This window comes from Saccopteryx bilineata, chromosome 4, assembly GCF_036850765.1.
Source record: "Saccopteryx bilineata isolate mSacBil1 chromosome 4, mSacBil1_pri_phased_curated, whole genome shotgun sequence".
Lineage (NCBI taxonomy): Eukaryota > Metazoa > Chordata > Mammalia > Chiroptera > Emballonuridae > Saccopteryx > Saccopteryx bilineata.
In genome coordinates, this window is record NC_089493.1 from 231,957,517 (window position 1) to 231,973,637 (window position 16,121).

At 44.1% G+C, this 16,121-nt stretch overlaps 1 protein-coding gene across 2 annotated transcripts in view; it reads right to left on the reverse strand.

Moving 5' to 3' along the window:
• The window catches only part of LOC136334123 (uncharacterized), a 155,156-nt gene that overhangs the window by 15,088 nt on the left and 123,947 nt on the right, over positions 1-16,121 (reverse strand). The gene's annotated exons all lie outside the window — the stretch shown is intronic.

Here is a 16,121-nt window from a genome sequence, read left to right on the forward strand (position 1 = left end):
CTGAAATTAAAACAAAACCAAAATGAGTTTTTGTAGATTATGTTTTCCATGATATACTTCATGTAACTCCAAATTTCCAGCTAGCCTCTATTAATATGCATTGCATGTATACCAATTTAGAAAAGTACCATCAATTTTTAATGTTCATTTTTTCTTATCAGAAAAAAATCAAAAGAAATTGAGATTATAAAATATATGTGGTTGGTAGTGACATGAGATCTCTACTTAGTGTCTAATTAACATGTATTTCATGCTCATTGTGTGTCATAGTATGCACTTCTAAATACTTTCCATATATTAATTGATTTACGGATTTCTCCATGTGTAAGACACTTCCATGAATAAGATGCACCTTTATTTTGGAGCCCAAAATTTAAAAAACATGTATTACATAAAGTTATTGAACTCAAGTTTTATTCATCATAAAATTCATACAACTCCTCATCACTGTCAAAACTCCCATCCATTAGCTTATCCTCATCTGTATCTGATGATAAATCACTGTCTTCACATATTGCCTCATCCTCAGTTCCATCTATGGCATTTGAAAGGTCACATTTCTTAAATGACTTGACAATGATCTCAATCTTGATATTATCCCAGGATCTTTTCACCCAGGCACAAACTTTTCCTATAGTTGGTTTCTTCACTCTTCCTGCTGGTGTCAAATTGTCCCCAGAAGACTTCATCCATTGGTTCCATTCATCTGTGATGGTAGCTTTGAAGGGTTTGTTAATGCTGACATCAAGTGGTTGAAGCTGGGATGTCAAGCCTCCAGGCATGACAGCAAATTTTGATTTTTGCTCTGCAGCAATCTTCTTTGTGTTTTTTGTTATGTATGCCCTGAACTAATCAAGCACCAGTAGGGTAGGTTTGCATAAGAGCCTATCTGTCTCCTTCTCCAGACTTCCTCAAACCAGATCTTCATCCCTTCCTGATCCATCCAACCCTTGTCATGAACATGGACAATCACTCCTCAAGGAATGTCTTCTTTTGGCATTATTTTGTGTTTGAAAATCAGCATAGGAGGCAGCTTGGTTCCATCAGCACAGCAAGCTAGAACAACTGTATAATGGTTCCTTTTATATCCACTTGTCTTCCAGTTACAGTTTTCACCCCCTTCTTATCAACAGTTCTGTTATTTAGGACATCAAATTGAAGGCGGACTTCGTTCATATTTGCAATCTGTCCCAACTCAAACTGTTGTGTCTTCTGACATTGAGGGACAAAATGATGAAATTCAAGGACCTTCTGCTCATAGCTTCCAGGCATCTTTTGGGCAAGTCTGGTGAGTTTACACATGCTTAGTCCATTCCGTTTCACGACCTGAAGCATCAATTGTGTTCTCCTTTGAAATCAGTAACTTCTTTTTCATCAGCAATTCTTGCCTCATGCTGAACCATCTTTGTGGACACAGGAATTCTAATTGCCCTTTGCTCTTCAATCCATATCTTCAATTCCCTCTCTAAATCAGGCCATTTTGCTGACTTGCCTCTCATGGCCTTCTTCTGCCGTGGCGTTTTCAGTAGGGTTTCTTCTTCTCGTAGCCAGTCTCAGATTGATTTCTCAGTTGGAGGAGGACCAAACTTACATTTAGTAGCATGATTTCCATTCACTTTTGCAAACTGGATCACTTTTCACTTGAATTCAGCAAAATCTTTTCTGAGCCTTTTCTAGGCAGAACATGGCAAAATGTAACCTATATAATATGCTGGAAACAATGGGAAAACAGTGAGTACAAAGACAACAAGTGTGAAAAAGTGGGAAATGCAAGTAAAAAAACCTACAACCACTGTATTAGATGCACCCAGTTTTTAGACCCCAAAATTTTTGAAAAGGGTGTGTCTTATACATGGGGAAATATAGTATCTTCACAAATGCTCAGGAGCTAGTTACTTTAAAAAAATTTTATGTATTTATTTTTTTTTCTTTTTAAGGAGACGAGAAATAAGAGAGAAAGCGGGTGGGAGCAGGAAGCATCAACTCGTAGTAGTTGTTTCTCGTGTGTGCCATGACTGGGCAAGCCTGGGGTTTCAAACCAGTGACTTCAGCATTCCAGGTCCATGCCTTACCCACAGTGCCACCACAAGATAGGCAGGAGCTAGTTACTTTTGTGTGTGTGTGTGTATGTGTGTGTATTTTCCTGAAGTGAGAAGTGGGGAGGCAGAGAGATAGACTTCCGCATGTGCCCGACTGGGACCCACCCAGCAAGCCCACTAGGGGATGATGCTCTGCCCATCTGAGGCACTGCTCTGTTGCAACTGGCGCCATTCTAGTGCCTGAGGCAGAAGCCATGGAGCCATCCAAAGTGCCGGGGCCAACTTTGCTCCAGTGGAGCCTTGGCTGCTGGAGGGGGTGAGAGAGACAGAGAGGAAGGAGAGGGGGAGGGGTGGAGAAGCAGATGGGCGCCTCTCCTGTGTGCCCTGGCCGGGAATAGAACCCAGGACTTCCACATGCTGGGCCAACGCTCTAACACTGAGCTAAGTGGCCAGGGCCAGGAGCTAGTTACTTTAAACATATCTGTTTTACAAATGGGAGCAGCATAGAGAGAATTAAGAACACTTTTCCTTAAATGATAATAGTTTAAAACTCCATGATAATGTATGTAAGACTAAATCATTTTACATATATTTTGTTATTTATATTTATTTTACAGTAATATCTCAAAACCATCCTGTCTATTATTCATGTCTTTTCTAAAAACAGCTATATTAAGGTATAATTTACATCTCATAAAGTCATTTGTGTCCATCTACATTTCAGCAATTTTAAAAACAAATTTATATAGTTGTGAAACAATTGCCAATAGTATAGTTTTAGCACTTTTTCATCAACCTCTAAATTTTCTTTGGGTCCATGTGCATTCAGTTGCTACCCTTACTTCCCCAATCATAGGCGATTGCAGATCTGTTTTCTGTCCTTATAGAGTTGCCATTTTAGGACATTTCAATAAGTAAAACCATATGCTTTGTGGCCTTTTATAACTGGCTTCTTTCACTTAGTGTAATACTTCCAAGTCTCATTCATGTTGTAGCAGTGATTAGTGCTTCATTTCTTTTTATTGCTGAACTATACAGGGTGGGACAACAGTAGGTTTACATTTATTCATATGAAAAAAAAATAATAATAAAAGAATAAACTCGGTGTTTTGAATACTCACAACTATAAACTGACTTTTGCCCCTCCTTCTATTCTATTATACGCCTATACCTCATTTACTTCATCCCTTTGCAAGTTGACGAAGACTTTTCTTTCTACTTTTGGTCTATTTTGAATAACATTGCAATGCACATTTGTGTACAGGCAGGGGTCCCCAAACTACAGCCCGCGGGCCGCATACGGCCCCCCCCCAGGCCATTTATCCGGCCCCCGCCGCACTTCTGGAAGGGGCACCTCTTTCATTGGTGGTCAGTGAGAGGAGCATAGTTCCCATTGAAATACTGGTCAGTTTGTTGATTTAAATTTACTTGTTCTTTATTTTAAATATTGTATTTGTTCCCGTTTTGTTTTTTACTTTAAAATAAGATATGTGCAGTGTGCATAGGGATTTGTTCATAGTTTTTTTTATAGTCTGGCCCTCCAACAGTCTGAGGGACAGTGAACTAGCCCCCTGTGTAAAAAGTTTGGGGACCCCTAGTACAGGTCTTTGTGTAGCATATGCTTTCTTTCTCTTTGGTAGATTATGAAGAGTGAAATTTCTGGGATAGCTGGTAAATTTAACTCTATAAGAAACTGCTGAGTGTTTTCCACAGTGACTGTCCCATTTTACATTCCCACCAGCAGCGTATGAGTGTCCCAGATTCTCCACACCCTCACCAATACTCTGTATTATTTGTCTTTCTGATAATAGCTATCCTACTGGGTGTGCAGTAGTTTTAACTTGCATATTTCTAATTGTTAATGATTTGGAATCCCATTTAGTGCAGAGATTCTTAACCAATTTTAGAAAATGACTTCCTGGACTTGGCTGGTTGGTTCAGTGGATAGAATGTCAGCCCGGCATGCAGACATACTGGGTTCGACCCTGGTCAGGTCACACAGGAGAAGTGTGCTTCTCTTCCCCTCCCTGTTCCCCTTCTCTCCCTTTTCCCTTCCGCAGCCAGTAGCTCGATTGGTTCAAGCGTTGGCCCCAGTCACTGTGGATAGCTTGGTTGATTTGAGCATCAGCCCCAGACAGAGGTTGCTGGGTGGATCCTGGTTGGGGCATATGTGGGAGTCTGTCTCTCTATCTTCCCTCCTCTCACTTAAAAAAACAAAAACAAAAGCAAAGAAAGTGACTTCCCTTGAGATGCTGATATAAACTATGGATCCCCTCATGCATAAATATATACATATATATATGTGTATGTGTGCATGTAAATACATATGTATGTGTGCTGTACACACATGCAAAAAGTTTCTAGCAACTCATGGTTGAATGGATACAAAGATACTCTTCATCTAATGGTAACATCTCATAGTTGTGTGGCTCTTTAGTTAATAACATATTTTCATGGATTCTACCTTTTGTATTTTTCACAGTAAGGTTTGGAAGCTAATGTTATCCCCATTTTCTAGAGAAAGAAACTGAGGCTCAATGAGATGCCTCCAGGCTACACAGATGGAGGTAGAACATAAACACTGGTCTTTTGGCTCTATCTTCCACACTGCTTCTCTCACATGTCTGCCTTCTTGGGCCACTGCAGTTTGGGAGACTGATGGCTCTTAGAGTCAGCATTTGAAAGCCATTGTAGTCAACATTTTAGAAGTCAGAGTATTTACTGAAGCCATCAACTTTCCTTGAAGAGACAAAGATCTGAAAATTTGATCAGTTTTAGTAAGTTTTAGAAAGTTAGCACATCTTATATAATAATTGTATTTAGCCAATATGATGACATTGGAAACCAAGAGACCATATTTTCATTTGCTTTAATAAGGATAAAGACTTTTCATGACTATAAATAGTGCTTAATTATTTATATCATTTCCCCAAAAGCATCTTAAACTCAAAAATAAAAAGAAAGAAAGAAAGGAAAAGGAAAAGAAAAGAAAAAAAAAGAAAAGAAAAGAAAAGAAGAGGGGAAGCATACATAAATAAAGCCTGCTGAAAATTTTTTTTCTTGTTCATTTTCTAAGAGCCAATACTCATTGAGTCTGCTTGCTTTTGGGCCGATTGTACAGAAAAGATGATATAATAATATGTTGGTCTCTCAGAATCAACCCTATTAGGTCACTCCGAAACTACCAGGTTCTCCCACAACCTTTGCTGTTGTAAAATGAAAGAAAGTACACTCATAGGGCACATGAAACACACCAAGAATAGTATCCAAAGTCACCTTTGAGGCTCTTTCCCCTCTGCTCAAGTTGCAGCTGTGTGAGAAGAATGAATGGCTGGTGAAGAAACTAAATTAAAAAATGAGGGCTATGGTCTCTTACATGGTCTCTATCAAGGCCCAGATTCCATTTTCACTCATCTCCCCTGTGCCTCAATCCCCGTGATGATGGGCTGGCCACGGCTCTAGAGCCTGTGTGGGAGGTGGGGGTGCTCTTGCAGTTGTGCTTACTCAACTTACTCTTTATTTTGGTTTCACCAGCCCAGGCACCTGGAAGCTCCGATCTTGTGGAGATACAGGGGTTGGAAAAGGTTTTCTATTCAGTCTAATTCTAATGCTGCTTGGGCTGTGGTTCCACATTCCCCAATCAAATGTTTTCAAGAGCTAAAAACCAACTAGAATCCTTTTTCTATCTCACAGCCGCGACTTTGGGTTTTCGACTTGTCCTTTAAGCAAAACTTAATCCTCCAGTTTGGAAATAATTCTTAAATAGGCTCTGTTCTATTTCTTCCATCTGGTTCTGCCCAAAGTGTCACTTTTGTCAGTACTGGAAACATTGATGATTTCTTTAAGATCTGGTTTCTCCACAACTTTATATTCTCTTTTCCAAGACTTGAAAAGGTTCTAGCTCTATTTATTATTATTATTATTATTATTATTATTTCTGTGCTAAATCAGAGATCCAGCGGCCTCATGTATGCAGGATTGATTAAAATAACAGGGATGCTGAAGGTATAGCAAGGATTGTTCAGTGAGGTCCAGAAGCTATCTACTGAGAAGAAGGAAACTTGGCTGTCTATGCCAGATGGAAAAGGATAATGTTGACATTGTCTATCATGGAAATAAGATTTCTACAGCAGTAATCCCGAAGGTCACACTGCTCAGCCAAGGGAATGACCAAAACTCAACCCAGAGTGAAATTAAATTCTTTCTTATGAAGAAAAATACACTAGGGACATTTGTGTCTGTCCGCAAGTCGGGCCCTCTGGTAAAATCAAATTACCTACAGGTGCTTTGAGTGACTTGCTTCGGTCAAAATTTTGGTTTGAATGTGCTAAAAATATTTTCTTATTGTGTTTTTTTTATTGTTTCTTTTGTCTAAGAAAAGAGAAAAGGCTGGGACACTATGCCAATATATTTCATTTTATCTGAAGGCACAGTCACGAAAATCTATAAACTGTGGAGGAGGGGAAAAGACATCTTTAGCCATGAGAAATAGCTAATTCTCAGTGGGGAAACCAGAGCCAAGATAAATTTAGAGGGAAAGAAAGCATGTCCTAAAGCAACACACCACATGAAAAGGGGCATAAAATATACATCTAGAGTGCTACATTTAAAGCGAGCAGGTTGAAGCAAAACTGAAGGATGAGTGTCTCTTGAAGCCCAAGTCATGACGCTGAGAGCCCTTTATCTCTGGGCCGCAGTTTGGAAGCACCCTTCCCACCAGTGACGCACAAGCATCACTTCTTGAAAGCTATGAGATGATGGCTGCTGTCCATGTCTTAGCTCATAGAATCAGGAGCGCCGTAGAGCCTGCAAAGGCAAGGAGGGAGAGATACACGGTGCTTTCTCACTCCAGTGACTTGGCTATCTTCATCCTGTGATTAAATAGAAGTCTTGACTCTAGGCACCGCGAGCCCCTCACTACACCCCTTGTGGTTATTACACACAGATATGCGAATATGTGAGCCCCTACTTGTTTATTTTTTTTTATGTTTTCTTTTTTTTCCCCCTCCAGGGAGGCAAGAAAAGATGAGTGAAGGACAAAGAGCACAAGGTAGAGCGCATGCTCGTTAGAGCCGTGCATGTGGGGGGCATGGGTTACCTGTCAGAGCTTCTGGAATTTCACACCTCTCCTTTTGCTTTCATCAAAAAATTGAGACGCTGACGATTTTATTGCCCCCAAAGTTGCAGCGCCTCTCCAGCCTGAACGTGCTACTGTTCTTTCTCTATATTTATAACGCTGCCTGGCTGCCGTCGTGACATCAGCAGAGGCGGCTGGCTGCAAAGTCAGATTTTGTGCTTTTCTCTAAGTTTGTCTGGAGTGGCGAATCGTGTTTTAGGAGTGATGAATACACGCTGGCAGCACCACGCTGTTTCCTGGCACTCGGGAGACTCCGGGCTCCAGTAAGCAGGCAGCTCTGGGGGCTGAAGGGGATCCTCTCACAGACGGGCTTCCTGCTGGAAAGTTAGCCAAGTGGAGGGGTGCCTCTGGGGATGGAGTCGGGGCTGCCCAGCTCCACAGCTCTGGAGAGACCCGTCTGGCCTCAGTCACATGTGTCTCACTTGTCACCATTTTCCTTGGTTCCTAAATTATTCCTTAGAGTACAACAACCACCAAATACTTTCTTCACTACAGAAACATTGTGTAGTAGTAAATGAGTCATACTCATGACCTTGTCCAAGTTGTCAAAAAATTACCAAGTTAACTATAAAATCAAGACATTCTACATCTTAAGCTCTGCAATGTTGTATTTGTCCTACAAGGTGTCTCTCTGAACTCAGTGTATTGCTGGTTTATAGATGGATTAGATGGATTCTATAACCAGATGAGCTGAGTCTGAATTCTCACTGCACACTTATTAGGTCGCTTATGTAACCTTGGGCGAGTTACCTAACCTCTCTGTACCTTAGTTTTCTTACCTGTAAAATAAGGTGGGGTTTTTTTGTTTGTTTTTTGGGGTTTTTTTTTTTTGTGACAGAGACAGAGAGAGGGACAGATAGGGACAGACAGAAAGGAAGGTTGTTCATTGATTGCTTAGTTGTTCATTGATTGCTTTCTCATATGTGCCTTGACTAGGGGGCTACAGCAAACCGAGTGACCCCTTGCCCAAGCCAGAGACCTTGGGCTCAAGCTGGTGAGCTGTGCTCAAACCAGATGAACTCACGCTCAAGCCGGTGACCTCAGGGTTTAAAACCTGGGTCCTCCGCATTCCGGTCTGACACTCTATCCACTGCACCACCACCTGGTTAGTCAGGGTAACTATTTAAACTAAGTTCCTTTATCTGTCTTTTTGTTCCTGCTCCAACAATTTACAGGTTTCACAAACAAGGGAAAAGACTTAATCTCTCAAAATCTCAGTGTCTTTATTTGTAAAAAGGGGGTAACAGCACCTATTTGTGAGGATGAGATCATCTGTGTAATGTGTTCAGCACATAGCTGTTCAATGAAGACTTTCTTTGCCACATCTGGGGTCTACTTTTAGTTTATGTGCAAATAAAGCATCACTATAATGTCTTTCAGACTCAGGGCAGCTGCTCTAGGCTACCCAGCCCTCCTCCCAATAATACCCTGTCTGGGGTGGAGGGAAAAGACAGAAGAGAGGGAGCTCGGTGACTTCACTCTCATACGTTGGATGGGAATTGTGATGATCTGAGTGGTTGAGTGGTTGGCTCAGGTGCCTGGATTCTTGTCATGCAGGTGACAGAGCTCATCAAATGCTCTCTACCCATCACTGAGATTCAGAGGATTCAGTATTCGCCTCTGGCTTCCCCTGGCTGGAGGGTTTCCGCAGCTCAGCTCACGGGTCGGGGCTGCTTGCTTTCGACAGCAAGCACGTACTGCTGGCTCTGCTCCCTCTGGCTGTCGCCCTGACGCTGCCTTTGGACCTCTGCCAAACCCTGCCCCTGCGGGATTAACAGCCAAAGTTTTAAAGGATTGCTGTCCCCTGACCACCCTCTCCCCTTTCGTCTCTCCCACCAGTGTTTACTGAGTGTGTCTGTCCCTTCTGTTGGGCCAGACACTGAGACCCTACAGCTTTAGCTATAGACTGATTTCCTGGATTCACTCCTGACAATCCCTCCCCCTTTCCTGGCCACGTTTTTAGACCATGGGAATTTTCCAAGCCCAGTGTGCCCGTTATCACTCAGGGTCCTTTGACTGGCTCATTCTGCCTCATTATGAAAACGTGACCTGGTTCTCCTGAGGGGGTTGTGTTGTTCTCAGTGGACTCAGATGTTTATCTATACACACTATGGCCTATGCTCCTGCGAAGGAGAGGGAAAGTGGTTCTTTTTCTCCATCTCTTTGCAGATCCCCCACTTTTTTGCTTTTAAAAAGTTGGTATGTGTTATAGAAGAAAGTTTTTGTCCCCCTCCCCAAATTTATCCGTTGAAATCCCAACCCTAATGTGACAGTATTGGGAGAGGATTAGGTCACGGACACTGAACCAACACAATTCATTTTATCTTGTCGTTCAGGCTGAACCCTCTCAAATGGGAAGAGTGGCCCTTCTACCATGTGAGGACACATAGACAAGGTGGAAGGCTATGAATCAGACACCAGATCTGCCTGAGCCTTGATGTTGGACTTCTCAGTTTCCAGAACTGTGAGAAATAATTGTTATTTAAGCCACCAAATCTATGGCATCTTTGTTAAGCAATCTGAATGGACTGCAGCAGGGTGATTAACCTGAAAGAATTTTGTTTTTTCCTTTGAAATATCTCCCCCTCCATCCTTTTTTTTTTTTTTTTTGGTGATGCCAATTTTATTACCACATTTTTCTGAGACATTCAAAGAATTCTGCAGCCATGTTTCTATTAGCTCAAAAAGCTCTAGGGTTGGAAGCTTATTTTTTTCTTATTTTTAAATTGATTTTAATTATTGTGTTTACATAGATTCTAGTGTCCCCCCGTCGTGTTCCCCTCAACATCCTCCTTGCCCCCTTGTCCCCAATGCCCTCCCCGCTTCCCTCTAGGATTTGCTGTCCTGCTCTCTATAATACTGTGTTATGTGTATATAATTTCACCAATCTCTTTCCCTTCTCTGACCCCATCCTCTCATCCCCCGAATCCCCCACCTTTCTATTTCATTCCTCCTGACACTACTGTGTTACAAGGCCTCGGCATCTCACGCCTTTATCGCTCCAGCAGCCTCCTGGCTGAGCTCCTGGCCTGACAACATAGTTTGAACCATCTGATACTGCCCACACAGGGGTTGCTTCCCTGTACTGCCCACGTGCCATTGCCAACATATTGCCTTTCAGCTCCAGATTTATATATACTTATTGCCTGATTGGTGAAAATAGACTGGGGACTTGTTGGGCAGATAAAATATATTATGCTCACTTTGTTAAAGATGGTGCTGCCCACATGGAAGCCCATCTTCCAAGTGATATTAATGTGTGTTGGGGGCGGGCTGTGGGCAGGCAGCATCCTTGTAGCCTGGGCTTGGTTTTAAGACTAAGCCTTGCCCTGGCCGGTTGGCTCAGTGGTAGAGCGTCGGCCTGGCGTGCGGAGGTCCCGGGTTCAATTCCCGGCCAGGGCACACAGGAGAAGCGCCCATCTGCTTCTCCACCCCTCCCCCTCTCCTTCCTCTCTGTCTCTCTCTTCCCCTCCCGCAGCCAAGGCTCCATTGGAGCAAAGATGGCCCAGGCGCTGGGGATGGCGCCTTGGCCTCTGCTCCAGGTGCTAGAGTGGCTTTGGTCGCGACAGAGCGACGCCCCAGAGGGGCAGAGCATCGCCCCCTGGTGGGAAGAGCATCACCCCCTGGTGGGAAGAGTGTTGCCCCTGGTGGGCGTGCCAGGTGGATCCCGGTCGGGCGCATGCGGGAGTCTGTCTGACTGTCTCTCCCTGTTTCTAGCTTCAGAAAAAAAAAAAAAAAAGACTAAGCCTTTCCCACCCTTTTTGATGTGGGCTGGTACAATCCCATCATGCCCCAGATAAGTGACTTTGTATTAGAGACTTCCCTATTTTGTATATTGGATTAAAGGTTTTGATTTCTACACTCTAAAATGGGGGCAGAATAGGAGCTTACTCTCTCGGTTCCTGAGATTAGCATGAGAGAGCAGAGAGAGCACAGCAGAGAGCAGAGAAAGGCCACGTGGAGGAGGCCAGGAGAAGCAGCCAAGATGGTGGAGTGCTGAGGGAGAAGCCAGTTTGTGCAAAGTTTGTTGTGCAGGGAGAAGGAAGGAGATGGGGAACTGTTGGGCAGATAAAATGTATTATGCTCACTTTGTTAAAGATGGCGTTGCCCACGTGGAGGCCATTGCCCAGGTGATATTAATGTGTGTCTCTGTGGGCTGTGGGCAGGCAGAATCCTTGTAGCCTGGGGCTTGGTTTTAAGACTAAGCCTTTCCTACCCTTTTTGATGTGGGGTGGTACAATCCCATCATGCCTCAGATAAGTGACTTTGTATTAGAGACTTCCCTATTTTGTATATTGGATTAAAGGTTTTGATTTCTACACTATAAAATGGGGGCAGAATGGGAGCTTACTCTCTTGGTTCCTGAGATTAGCATGAGAGAGCAGAGAGAGCACAGCAGAGAGCAGAGAAAGGCCATGTGGAGGAGGCCAGGAGAAGCAGCCAAGATCGCGGAGTGTTGAGTGAGAGGCCAGTTAGTGCAGAGTTTGTGCAGGGAGAAGGAAGGAGATGGGGAACAGCGGTGAATAAGTCTGGTGAGCTAGAAACCTTTGATTCTTGGAAACTCGGATAAGTCAGTAGCTTTGTGAGCACTGAATGTGAGTGGGTTTTGGAGCCCAGTGTGTTTTTACTTGCCTGCCGGGTGCAAGCTAGGATTAAAGATGATGGCCCACCAGTTTTTGGCTCCGTTGTTTCTTTACCAACTGTCTGAATCCAATGCGAACCTGCATGGGCCAGGTGGCTGTGGTGATGGTGGCCCTGGCTACTGGCTTTACAGGACTTTTAACATTTTTTTCTCTTTGCCAGCTGGCATGAAGTTACACTTTGACAGTACAGAGCCCCGGAAAGACAGGACAGGAAGAAGGACTCTTCCTCCTGGTTCCTGGGGGTCGGCCCAGAGGAGCCTAGAGCATGTTGCATTTGCCTCCACTCCTTGGCCTCCAGGTCTCCTCCAGTGCTAAGTGCTAGCAGGAAGTGGCCTCCCCAAGGTTTCCCCGCTCTCAGTTTGGGGAGTGGTGGCATACTGGGTAGCCCTAGACAGCCTGCTCTCTCTCCCAAGTTTCTACTCTGCACATCTTTTCCTAACCCCTATGGGGCTGCACATATAGGAAACTTCCCCCTGGCCCAATGCAGACACTATGCTCTTTAGACCTCCCACCTACAGCACTCCCTGACACTCTCTGTACTCCTGACTCACTGCGTACCTGTCCAGCAGTCTTGGATCACCTGCGTGCCAGCAGGTTGTTTGTCCCTGCTTGCGCAAAGACTGTGGGCCAACTCTAGCCCAGCAAAATCCTTCATCATTCTGTGGCTGCAACCAACGTCTCTGATGAGGTCAGAACCTCTACTTTCGAATTTGTGCTTTCTTGGTTGTTCTCCCTCTTTGCTTTAAAATACCATTTAGGCCTGACCAGGCGGTGGTGCAGAGGATAGAGCGTTGGACTGGGATGCGGAAGGACCCAGGTTTGAGACCCCGAGGTCGCCAGCTTGAGTGCGGGCTCATCTGGCTTGAGCAAAAAGCTCACCAGCTTGGACCCAAGGTCGCTGGCTCGAGCAAGGGGTTACTCGGTCTGCTGAAGGCCCACGTTCAAGGCACATATGAGAAAGCAATCAATAAACAACTAAGGTGTCACAACGAAAACCTGATGATTGATGCTTGTCATGTCTCTCCATTCCTGTCGATCTGTCCCTATCTATCCCTCTCTCTGACTTTCTCTGTCCCTGTAAAAAAATAAAATACCATTTAGAATTCTCTTTTTATCTTTATAATTACTTTCTTATCATTGGTTAATAGTTCTTTATATTGAACTTCCTCTGTTTAAATTACTTGTGTATTGGTTAATTTTTTTCTTCCTTCTCTAAATGAGAGGAGGGGAGATAGAGAGACAGACTCCCACATGTGCCTCAGCTGGGATCGCCATCTGGGTCAATGATCTGCCCACCTGGGGCCATGCTCTCAACTGAGCTATTTTTAATGCCTGCGGCAGAGACTCCACAGAGCTATCCTCAGTGCCTTGAGCCAATGAGTCCAAACCAATCAAGCCATGGCTGCGGGAGGAAAAGAGAAAGTCAGAGAGAAGAGGGAGGATAGGGGTAGAGAAGCAGATGATTCTTTCTCCTGTGTGTCCTGACTAGGAATTGATCCCAGGACATCCACATGCTGGGCTGATGCTCTACCACTGAACCAAGTGTCCAGGAACTAATTTTACGTATCAACTTGGTTAAGTTATGGTGCCTATATATTTGGTCAAATACCATTCGAGATGTCACTATGAAGGTAGTTGTTGGGCAGATAAAATATATTATGCTCACTTTGTTAAAGATGGTGCTGCCCACATGGAAGCCGTCACCCAGGTGATGGTATTGGTTGCCCTTCTTGCTTGGGATGGGCATGATTATATTAATGTGTGTTGGGGGCGGGATGTGGGCAGGCAGGATCCTTGTAACCTGGGGCTTGGTTTTAGGACTAAGCCTTTCCCACCCTTTTTGATGTGGGGTGGTGCACTCTCATGAGGAATCCCATTATGCCTCAGATAAGTGACTTTGTATCAGAGACTTCCTTGTTTGTATATTTGATTAAAGGTTTTGGTTTCTACACTATAAGTGGGGCAGACTGAGAGCTTGCTCTCTCTCTCGGTTCCTGAGATTAGCATTAGAGGAGAGAGCAGAGAGGAGAGCAGAGAAGGCCATGTGGAGGAGGCCAGGAGAAGCAGCCAAGATGGTGGAGTGCTAAAGGAGAAGCCAGTTTGTGCAGAGTTTGTGCAGAGAGAAGGAGATGGGGAACAGAGGTGAGTAAGTCTGGTGAGCTAGAAACCTTTGATTCTAGGAAACTCAGATAAGTCAGTAGCTTTGTGAGCACTGAATGTGAGTGGGTTTAGAGCCCAGTATGTGTTTTTACTTGCCCGCTGGGTGCAAGCTAGGATAAAGATGATGGCCCACCAGTTCTTGGCTCCATTGTTTTATTACCCTCTCTCTGAATCCAATGCAAACCTGCATGGCCGGCGGCTGTGATGGTGGCCGTGTGTTGGGCAGATAAAATGTATTACACTCACTTTGTTAAGGATGGCGCTGCTCACGTGGAGGCCGTTGCCCAGGTGATATTAATGTGTGTCTCTGTGGGCTGTGGGCAGGCAGAATCCTTGTAGCCTGGGGCTTGGTTTTGGGATTAAGCCTTTCCTACCCGTTTTGATGTGGGGTGGTACAATCCCATCATGCCCCAGATAAGTGACTTTGTATTAGAAACTTCCCTATTTTGTATATTGGATTAAAGGTTATGAATCTACACTATAAAATGGGGGCAGAACAGGAGCTTGCTCTCTTGGTTCCTGAGATTAGCAGCAGAGAGCAGAGAGCAGAGAGCAGAGAAAGGCCACGTGGAGGAGGCCAGGAGAAGCAGCCAAGATGGTGGAGTGTTGAGTGAGAGGCCAGTTAGTGCAGAGTTTGTGCAGGGAGAAGGAAGGAGATGGGGAAAAGAGGTGAATAAGTCTGGTGAGCTAGAAACCTTTGATTCTAGGAAACTCGGATAAGTCAGTAGCTTTGTGAGCACTGAATTAAGTGGGTTTTGGAGCCCAGTGTGTGTTTTTACTTGCCCGCTGGGTGCAAGCTAGGATTAAAGACAATGGCCCATCAGCTCTTGGCTCCGTTGTTTCTTTACCGACTGTCCGAATCCAGTGTGAACCTGCATGGGCCAGGCGGCTGCGATGGTGGCCCTGGCTGCTGGCTTTTCACCATGGCTACTGGCTTTACAGTAGTTTTTAGTTGTGATTAACATATAAATCAGTAGAATTTGAGTAAAGCAGATGCTCTCTATGATGTGGGTGAGCCTCATTCAGTCAGTTTAAGGCCTTAAGAGAAATAGACTGAGGTCTTTCAGAGGAAGAGGGAATTCCACCTCCAGACTGCCTTTAGACTCCAGCTTCAACATTAACTCTTTACTGGGTCTCCAGCTTGTTGGACTGTCCTGTAGAATTTAGACTTGCCAGCTTTCAAAATTGTATGAGCCAGTTTCTTAAAATCTCTCTCTCTCTCTCTCTCTCTCTCTCTCTCCACACACACACACACACACACACACACACACACACACACACACACCCTATTGGTTTTGTTTTCTCTGGAAAACAGTGATTTCTATCTCCTGCATGGGCCCAGGCTGATAGACTCATGAACATATGAAAACTATCCAATCAAGACTCTCTTGCTGATTCCCAATCCCCTCTATGAACTGATCAAATAGATCCTACCCTATCTATTTGATGTCATTAATAGTTCTCAGTGCCCCAGGAATACACTACTCACTCCTTTTCTATCTGTGCTCAGGTTTCCTTCCTCATTCAGGCCTCCATCTCTTCTTCTTCCATTGGTAGTCCAGCTACCCTTCAAGTCCAACTCAAATTCCTCCTCCCTTGTGAAGTACTTTTTTGTCACAAAAAAGAGAGAATTCTCTCTCTTCCCACAAAGCAGGCCTGTGCAACATAATTGAGTGCTAAATTATATAGTGCTTTCTGTGGTTTGGGGTTTTTTTGCTAACACTTATTGAGACTGAGTGCTTACTATGCACCAGGCAGGGAACTGTGCACTTTCAATCATCTCACGTGGGAGATACTCCATCAAATACTCTCTCTATGGGCCTATGTGTTCCCCCAAGAGTCACCATACAATCAAAAATTTTCTTCACTTTCTGAGAAACCAAATGAGATTAGCAAATAGGGACTATAGTCTATTGTTCTTCAGTAAGACATGATAAGGTCAGGGCACACCCTTTTCAGAAGATAAATGCAGGTCTATAAATGACAGTGAGGACATGTTCCTGTGAGAAATCTCTCTGTGCATTTGAAAATTGTAGTTGCCTGCTAGTTTAATATTTCTAGTAAATAATAAAAAGAAGCCTTTCCACTGAACCTGCCTCCAGTGAGATAACCCATCCTGTGATCCACAGTGGAACCCCAGGG